Here is a 9015-nt window from a genome sequence, read left to right as displayed (position 1 = left end):
TGTCCTGGCATTTGGCTCGAGGTCAGTTGAAGGCCGCAGGCGACGGGACCTGAAAGATTTCATGCTTAAAAATCGGCTATATATGTGGTTGTAGGATTCTTGTGACAATGAACGTTTATTAACTAAACTCGTGAAGAGCGGTCTTAATGCCTCTGTCGTTGTGTTGATAAGCGATGTACCACAACGCTGGGATGCAGACATTGACACGAGGATCGCAGATGAGACCCCTCGTGCATTTAGATGTTGTAGGCACACCGAGAAGTGGCGAATATGTGCATGGTTCTCCGAACCCTGAAATGCAAGCCAGGCATAAACTTCAGTTACATATTCACAAAGAACTTTTTCGCAGAAAGGGACTTTCAAAAATTACTTTCTCTCAATAGGCAAATATAATGTTTCATTTTTGAATAGATATTTTACTGAATATTCACTCTCATGAGTCGTCCACATTCCCTGGATTTGGGGACATTTCTACGTAGCGCCATCTCTCGGCGGCAGCAATGGCATCCTGCCATAACTGAATGGGAAATAGATGAAAAAAATCATATCTCTTGAAAAAAGCTAGTTATCAAAAACTACTCGGGGTTCTATGCAGCAGAAACCTACTGGAAGATTTTGACAAAATTGCAGTATCGCACTGCAAAGCGTGTGGCTTCCCAGGACAATTGAACACCGCCCATTAGAAACACATGGGGCCCCATTGTTAAATTTTAAACGCTCTGGGAAGCCACGCTGTTTGTAGTTAGATGCTGTAATTGTACCAGAATGTTCAAATAAGTCTCTGCTGTATAGAACCGAGAGCCGTTTTTGATAACTAGCTTCTTTCGTCAGATATAATTTTTTTCGACTATCGCCCATTCAGTTACGGCAGGCCACCGCTGTCATCGACCAGAGATGGCGCTACGTGCACATGTCCCCAAATCCTGGTCATGCTTGGTAAATTGCACCTGATATCCGTAACAGGAAATGTCGAGTGACACTATGCGTGGCTTGATGGTGAATGGCCGCTACGGACAGCCCACATTCGTCATTATCGACACCGTGATTATTCGTGACGGTAGGTTTATTCTCCAGAGAGGTCAACATAAGGCAAGGGAGAATTAATAAGGGAAAAAAAGCGACTGCAAGTGTACTTATCCGATACCACAAACTCCAATCTATCTCATATAATGAAACATTGCATAATTTCCGACAGGGTCTACACCTATATAATCCATGAGACATGCTTCTGTGTTTCTAGCGTGTCACAGGAAGGTTTTATTTAGATTATTTATGTAGAAGATTGCGTACACTGATTTATTTATTCATTTATATTTTTATTTACTCGTACTGCAGCCCAGTGATAGGATGACAGAAGCAGCGGGAACGGTAATTTAACATAAACGAGATGCACAAGAGCAAACGGTGTGAGGACGTAAACATTCGTAAGCACACAGGAGCAAAGAAGTGAAAAAAGCCTATTTAAAGCAAATTACACATTCGAAAACTAATTTACCGTGACGATTGGCTCGTCTGCGTCATTTCAGCAAAAGGGTTTGTTGTTCCTTCCTCGGCTAAAGCAAGTACCTTTAGCTGAGCGTCGGCAGTGGCAACATTCATCGTTCAGTAACTTCTCGTTATTTCTAGATTTATTGTTCGTCTGAGCTCGGTTCTTCCTTGGATACAATATAATAACATTAACGCATGTTACGTGTACGAATTGACCATCGCGTTATGATTTCAGGTTGGGCTCTTCTGTGAGCGAGAAGTTAAATTGTCGTTACTTACAGCTATATGATTAAAACACGCGATGAAACCAGAAAAAAACGTATAGAAAAAATTGTTGTCATAACTAGGTACCTCATTTCCAGGAGAAAAATGAAGGACTATGTTTCCACAGAAAAATAACGAATGCATGTATGGTTTCAGGTCGGGTTCTTCTGTGAGCGAGAAGTTAAATTGTCGTTACTTACAGCTATAAGATTAAAACACACAATGAAACCAGAAAAAAAACATATAGAAAAAAATTGTTGTCATAACTAAGTATCTCATTTCCAGGAGAAACATGAAGAGTTATGTTTCCACAGAAATTAAACGAATGCATTTTTTCTGCTTTATAGCGCTTTGATGCTACGTGTGTCGTGACTTCCGGTACGTTCTCATCGAGTTGTAGTGGGGAGATGTTGCGAAGAAGGGAATATATTGATCAGCATGGTAATGACTCCCTAATCGGCTAAAGATTCTTCTTGAAGAGGAATGTCTAGCTGCTCCAAATTAAACTCAGAAGAGCATGGATGTTGCTTCCCACGGCAACCTCCTCTTCGATATTAGTTGGACTTGTTGCAGGAACTTCATTTTCAATGCACAGCATTAGCATTTAACGAAGCACTCTTGAAAATTACAAAATTTTAGGATTTCCATCTTCGCGTTTGCAAATTTGTGAGAAAAGCAACATCCTCGTTCACATGAGATCAGAACGCCCGAACTAAATACGGGAATCTCTCATTCACACTTCCTTCTGTACCTGGCACAAAAACGTTCACCTAGTTCGTGGATGCAGACGTTGCAACACCCGCAGAAACTGCCGTCAGTGCTGAGTCTACCGCGGCAGGTCTTCACAGGTGGACACTGGGCGTTTTCGCAGATGTGCGGCGGACACACAAGGGCCGCTGCCGCCTGCACCAGCAGAAGCATTGCCCACACCTTTAGCGTCATGGCGCCCGTCCTGAAGAAGTTCTGCACATTTGACAGACGTTCGTTCAAGCAGTCATGCAATGAAACGAGCCTCGCGTGCACATTTACGCAGAGAAGAGAAATGATCGCTTGATACGTGTTGTAGAGTTCATGAGGAAGATGAGCAACGCGACGCACTAAAGTGCGGAAGTACAGGTAAAGGAGGATTGTTAAAAAAACAGGTCACTAACCAATGTCAAAACAAAAGAAATTGACGTTTGTGGATCCGTACGGATGTCTTGTTCAGAATGGAATGACGGCTAAGCAATGGCTAAGCATAACGGCTAAGCATGACGGCTAAGCGATGGAATGACGACTAAGACCGACATTCCATTGTGAACAAGGGATCCGTACGGATTCCGAAACGTCAATTTCTTTTGTTTTGACATTGGTCAGTGACGTGTTTCTTTAACAATGCCTTTACCTGGGTTTGTTGGTCACAGTATATATATATATATATATATATATATATATATATATATATATATATATATATATATATATATATATATATATATATATATATATATATATATATATATATATATATGTGTGTGTGTGTGTGTGTGTGTGTGTGTGTGTGTGTGTGTGTGTGTGTGTGTGTGTGTGTGTGTGTGAAAGGTATACGATTCTAAAGAAACTGTTTATTTGTCTCGAAACGTCGGCAAATAGTTTTTTTAGAAACGTATACATGCTGCTCATCTTCACCGTGAACTCAATACAACTCGCCCTGACCGCTATTTTTATTCAGTGTTCTAGAGTTGATATAGCGAAAAATAGACATCTATAGGCCAGAAACCCACATGGCTGTAGTGTACCAGAACGGCGCGCGAAGGTCTTGCGCATTGTCCTGCGTGCATCCTTCTCGTGTTTGTCCTACGTCCGTTTAGCGCAAATGAAATAACGTTCAGTTACGCGCATGTACTCAAGCGTGCACAGGACTTGCGCCATGCCTGCGGGAACAATGGTCGCACCATTTGCAGGAATCGTCCACATTAATTTTTTTTTTTTTGCAAAAGAGTGAGAGGGATGGTATTTGATCCCCGATTTGTGGCCACTGTATACAAAGGCGCTGTTTTCTAGACATTTCCAGCTAATGCATCAACCAAGCGCGTTTTATAAATGCGCGTTACCTGAAAAAAATCACAGCATATCCACGGAGTGAATGATGATGAGTGGGCGAAGCTGCGGAGGTTCATCGGTAAACCGTGAATCTTCCGTGAATTCTGCCCAGTACATCATCACCGACGTGAGATCGGGCGCGTTTATACTAAAGGTTCGATGAGTTATGACGACTTGCAACTCACTTTAATTTTACATGTACGCTGTGAATTTTCATTGTTTAGAAAACCATTGCTTTAGAAAACATCTGGCGTCTTTTGTTAAGCAGCTGGCGTCTTTTCGTTTTGCTTTAGAAACATCTAGCGTTCTTTCGTTTTGCTTTTAGAAAACATCTGGCGTCTTTCGTTGGTTTATTTCATCAATCAACGGCGTTTTGAACAACATTTTTATTGTTTAATCACGCACAGGAGAAATCTCACCAGGCACTACCTTGGAGGTAAACAATGGCTGCTAATGGGAATGAGAGACAGAAGAAGTCGGCTTTTAGCTAACACTTACACTTCTACTTCTACTAACGTTTCCTACTGGAACATGCCAATGGCTGCTAACGGGGAATGAGAGACAGAAGAATTCGGCTTTTAGTTAACGCGCACGCTGCGAATTTTTTATTGTTCAACAACGCGCAGGAAAAATCTCCCACCGGCACCACCTTGGAAGTCAAGATCTGGTACTAGCGTTACGACTGGTTACGCACTACTACGAGGGACGAACGGGTGCCGCCTTAAGGAGCTTCGCCCCTAATGTCTTGCCATTACACGATACGTACAGGGGCCACGACACCCACTTTTTTATCATAATCCGTGTTATGTCAGTTAATCCTTGTGCGTTCCCAAACAAGCTGGCAAAACTTTACCGCATTCGGTCGAGCACTTCTTAATTTTTAATTGAATATTTTTAAAACACGCGAGCGGCCTGAGAGCCGGGCAACACTGACGCACTCGCGAGCCGTGATGTGACGCGCTGCTTGCTTTGCGAGCGTCTGCATTCTGGCGAACGATTTTGTTCCGTGGTCATCTGCGCGTTCAATCGAGCTATTTCATCTTTCTTCGGCTTGGCATTGAAATTGGACGATTTTCAGTGGCTGAAACTTTGGCAGAAAACGACGGCGCCGCTCCGTGCAGCAGATGACGTCACACACGCCATGGCAAAATGACGGTCGCCGGCTGTGGGCGGGGTTTATAGCTCGCGACTTCCATATAGGGCTCATTTTGCCCTGAAACATTATTTTACAGGCCAATTTTTAAATATGTATAGGTGTAATAGACCTTCTACTTCTACTTTTCGCTGAAAACCGCAAATTGTTGGGTGACCGTCTCATGGCCCCTTTAAGGCACAGCGCTCGAGAAATGAATCGCGACATCAAAACTGTATAAGAGCATGTATGTGCATTAGTTCGAGGTGGCTATGTGGATTGCTTTGCCCTAAATTAAACCATTTCTTTTCGTGAGCACTGTAAATTGCTCACCATACAAAAGGTACAGACGTTAGCACCATAAGAAGGAACACTGAAATTACTCTTTAAAGGTTATAGCGGCTAAACGCAGTTGACAAGCGCAAAAGTGTTCGAAACACTAAATGCTCCACTGGAAAGGTATCTGCTTCGATTCCATACGTCACATTCATGTCAGTACATTGCAAGTAGTCGTTGAGTAAACGCGATTTTGTGTTCCCTCTCATATTGCTCAGAACTGTACATTACTGGAAAGACATAATCTCATCATCATCATCATCATCATCATCATCATGTATGAACGTACACTTCTGCATAAAGGCCTCTCCAATGATATCCAATTTACCCGGTTACGACTACTTTTGAAGTTTTTAAACGCTGCAGACATCGCATGTGACTGGTGATGAGGGACACTTATATTGGGGAGTGGTGTGGTTCTATGGGCACAGCAGCGTACGTGGGATAGCTCATGGGCTACCGGCAGAAGCATTGTTGCGTCGCGCTTCGCACGCCTTCTTGGTAGCCTGCCCGCGCTTCGCTTTAAAAAAAAAATTACATGTTTTGAACGTTTTCAACATAACCTGAAAGGAGGAAGCCGAGCAGGGCAATTTCTTGCACATCTCGCAAAGCTAGATCCGCCGGCAACCTTACAACATCCTCTTCCTCCTGTCTGGCGCGAAGTGATTCCACATCGTAGTCAGCAGGCACAATTCGACCGATATTATTTACCTGATGCTTAGAAGTAGTACCCAAACGACTAGATTGGGCCGAATTAAGTGTAAGAACTAATGGAAAATATCCCAGCAACTTGGGCTTGCACCAGACGTGCTCTTCAGCAATACTGGCGACAAGTCGTAACAAATGATTGATGACCTCAACAAGAAAAGTGTTAAGGCAGGGCTGAAAATAAATGTGCAGAAGACAAAGGTTAGTGCTCAACAGCCTGGCGAGAAAACAAGAATTCTATTGGCAACGAGCCACTAGAATGTATGCAGAGTTTGTATGCATACCTATTTCGATTGCTGGCAAGGGATATAACACGAGATACTTCTATACTGTAGCGTTTATGAACGCCACACAATTATTGGCTGCATTATAACGAACACACGCGTTTGGAATTTACACAACGAAGCATGAACAATGATAATGATAATGACCAGCTCCTTCAAGACGCGGTCTCCTTTCAGCCAGGGGCGTAGGCAGAAATTTTTTTCGGGGGGTGGTGGCACCCCTTTGATCTGAATGGGGGCCAGGCAGGGAAGTGCGGTCTAGTGTCACTTTGTGCTCTGTATCCCATGGGAGAAAAAATTTCGGGGGTGGGGGGGGCACGGGCCTGGTGTGCCCCCCCCCCCTCCACTGGCTACGCCACTGCATTCGGCCATGCTTTGCAAAATAAGATAACACTTAAGAACATTCGAATTTTCTCATTTCAGGGACAGCGGCACGAATAAAGAAACGCTGCGTTGCTTTTCCGTAAATAAAACGCACCGAGCATACGTTTTACTTTTGCTTCGATGTTGCTTCCTTCACTTGATGCAGTAGCGCCAAGTCGGCCATCAGTGTTTGAAAGCCGAGGTTACTATGCAAAGCGCGCTACAAGAAAAGCTCCTCGCCGACAATAATTGTAAGTGACATGGGCATAGGCTTGCGAAGTATTCTTCATTAGATGGGGGGGGGGGGGGGGGGGGAGTAATGCTTTACAGCAGCGCCCCCCTGCCCCGCTGGACGAGTCTGAAAGAAAACAGGCTTTGCAATGCATGCGGAAGTGCAAATGAAGCAATGACGGGCTGTTCACAGCGGCCTGCCTTTGTTCCCCGACTTTCGTGGGAAGTAAACCATTGCTGGAATGCAACATCGGGACTCCACGACCGCTACTATCGTCAAAAAAAAAAAAATTCAACCAGCTCCACTACGCGGACACTGATGAAAACGAAGCTGGTGGCCTTCCCTTCGTCAGGCTAACGCCTTTCTATGTTTTTCAAGTCTTTTAGATATGTTGTATCACTGCTCTTTATTAAACACTCTTTGTTAAGCTTTGATGTGGTAGTATAGGTATATCGCGTCTTGACCATACCACTCTTATACACAGCTTTACAAAGAAGCTTCAAGCGTTGCCTTCTTCATTTTTAGTGGACCAGTTGTGAGTAGTGGGATTTACCCAATTTCTGTGGCACATACCCGTTTATGATGACGATTGTTTTCTGATAGGCCGCACAGTTGCACATACCCGTTTGATGACGAGTTTTCGTCTTCATTATTAGTGAACCAGTGGTGCGTATGGGATTTACCCGATTTCTGGGGCACATACCCGTTTCATGATCAGCGTTACCACGGCCCCGGACATGAAAGCTTCGGCTGAGAACAGCATCGCCGTTAAAACCTGCATTGCCGTAACCCTACACTATGAGCAATGACGGGACTGGTGCGACTGAGTAATGATGTTGGGCTGACTTGGCGTTCCCCTTAAGTGAATAAAGGGGCACCCCTTCCCCTCCCCCGTGCGCACGCTTGTGTATACGTGGTTGCAAGTGTGTTCAGTGGCTGCCCGTGCAAAACAGCTGCAACACGCTGGGTTTGAAATTCACGTGTGAGTGCTAACAAATCATTGATCTAAACTGTGACAGCGGGTCGAAGCGGGCATGAATTAAAATGACCAAAACGTACACACCGGGGGAAACTTGAATGAGGCGAGCCACAGCCTGAGGCCTTTTGTGTACTTTTATACGGATCTCAGAAGAGCCAAATGAATCCAACAGGCGTTTAGGCCAAAGAAAGCATAGGGGGGCATTAGCCATTCTTTTTAACTCAAGTGTAGTAATTATGGCTAAATTGAAATGAATTCGAACCCACGTAAATGAAATGAATCCGAAACCATAACCTTCACTTTCCAAGGTTGTGGATTCGGATCCCACCCACGGGTAGGGTGTGTTTTCGACCACTTTATTCCAGTTCACGTCATGATTACTACACTAACGTTAAAGATGACAGTCAACGACCCTACGTTTTCCTTGGCATCATAGTCAGTTGGATTCATTTCGTTGTGTCCAACGAATCAAGGAAGCCCTCGAAAAAATTCCCCTTCTTTAGTTCTCAGAAGAATACGTTACGCACATAAGTAAATGTTCATGCTTACTTGTTGCAGTTATACAGATGCAAGACCCGCACTGCGAAAGGCACCATTGTCCAACAAACAGAACGTGCTTCTTCCGAGGATACACCTGATAGCGTGTTGCGGAGTGCGCTCCGTGGCCTCCGGCGCGCAGTGCACACTTGCGCGAATAGCTGTGGCGAAGGCGCAGCTGTCGTTCTGACGGCCACCAGCTGCGGCGCTTCCAAAACAACACCGCATCGCTCCGGGATTTCTTGTGTATGACGAGGCTACGACGTGGTACAACCACGAAATGCGCATGGTCGCGTCGCACTATACGTTTATACGCCGATCGAATATCTGTGGTTTTACGTGCCAATGAAGCCTGTTGTAGTGGACGGCTCCGCAAACTTCGACCAATTGTTGTTATTTAACGTGTACTGACATCGCACAGTACACGGGGCTATAATTCTACCTCCATCGAAATTCGATCGCCGCGGCCAGGGATCGAACCCTGAACATTCGGTTCAGTAGCTTAGCACTGCAACCACTGCACCACCGAGACCGACGTGAGCGATCTCATTGCATTAATCGCAAGGCAATTTCGCACGCCCACTTCTGCGGGAAAATGGGAAAAGTGAGA

The 9015-nt window shown here is 44.6% G+C and overlaps 1 long non-coding RNA gene across 1 annotated transcript; it reads right to left on the bottom strand.

The window, feature by feature from the left end:
- Positions 1–273: 273 nt before the first annotated feature.
- Positions 274–8558, bottom strand: LOC119405976 (uncharacterized). Its single transcript, XR_005186489.2, has 3 exons — positions 8418–8558; positions 2523–2655; positions 274–291 (listed from the first exon to the last, which is right to left on the bottom strand). It is a non-coding gene; the product is annotated as an uncharacterized LOC119405976 (long non-coding RNA).
- Positions 8559–9015: the final 457 nt, after the last annotated feature.

The sequence above is a fragment of the Rhipicephalus sanguineus genome, chromosome 9 (assembly GCF_013339695.2).
Source record: "Rhipicephalus sanguineus isolate Rsan-2018 chromosome 9, BIME_Rsan_1.4, whole genome shotgun sequence".
Classification (NCBI taxonomy): Eukaryota; Metazoa; Arthropoda; class Arachnida; order Ixodida; family Ixodidae; genus Rhipicephalus; species Rhipicephalus sanguineus.
The sequence above is the reverse complement of the archived record's forward strand: the minus strand, read 5'-3'. Positions and strand labels throughout refer to the sequence as shown.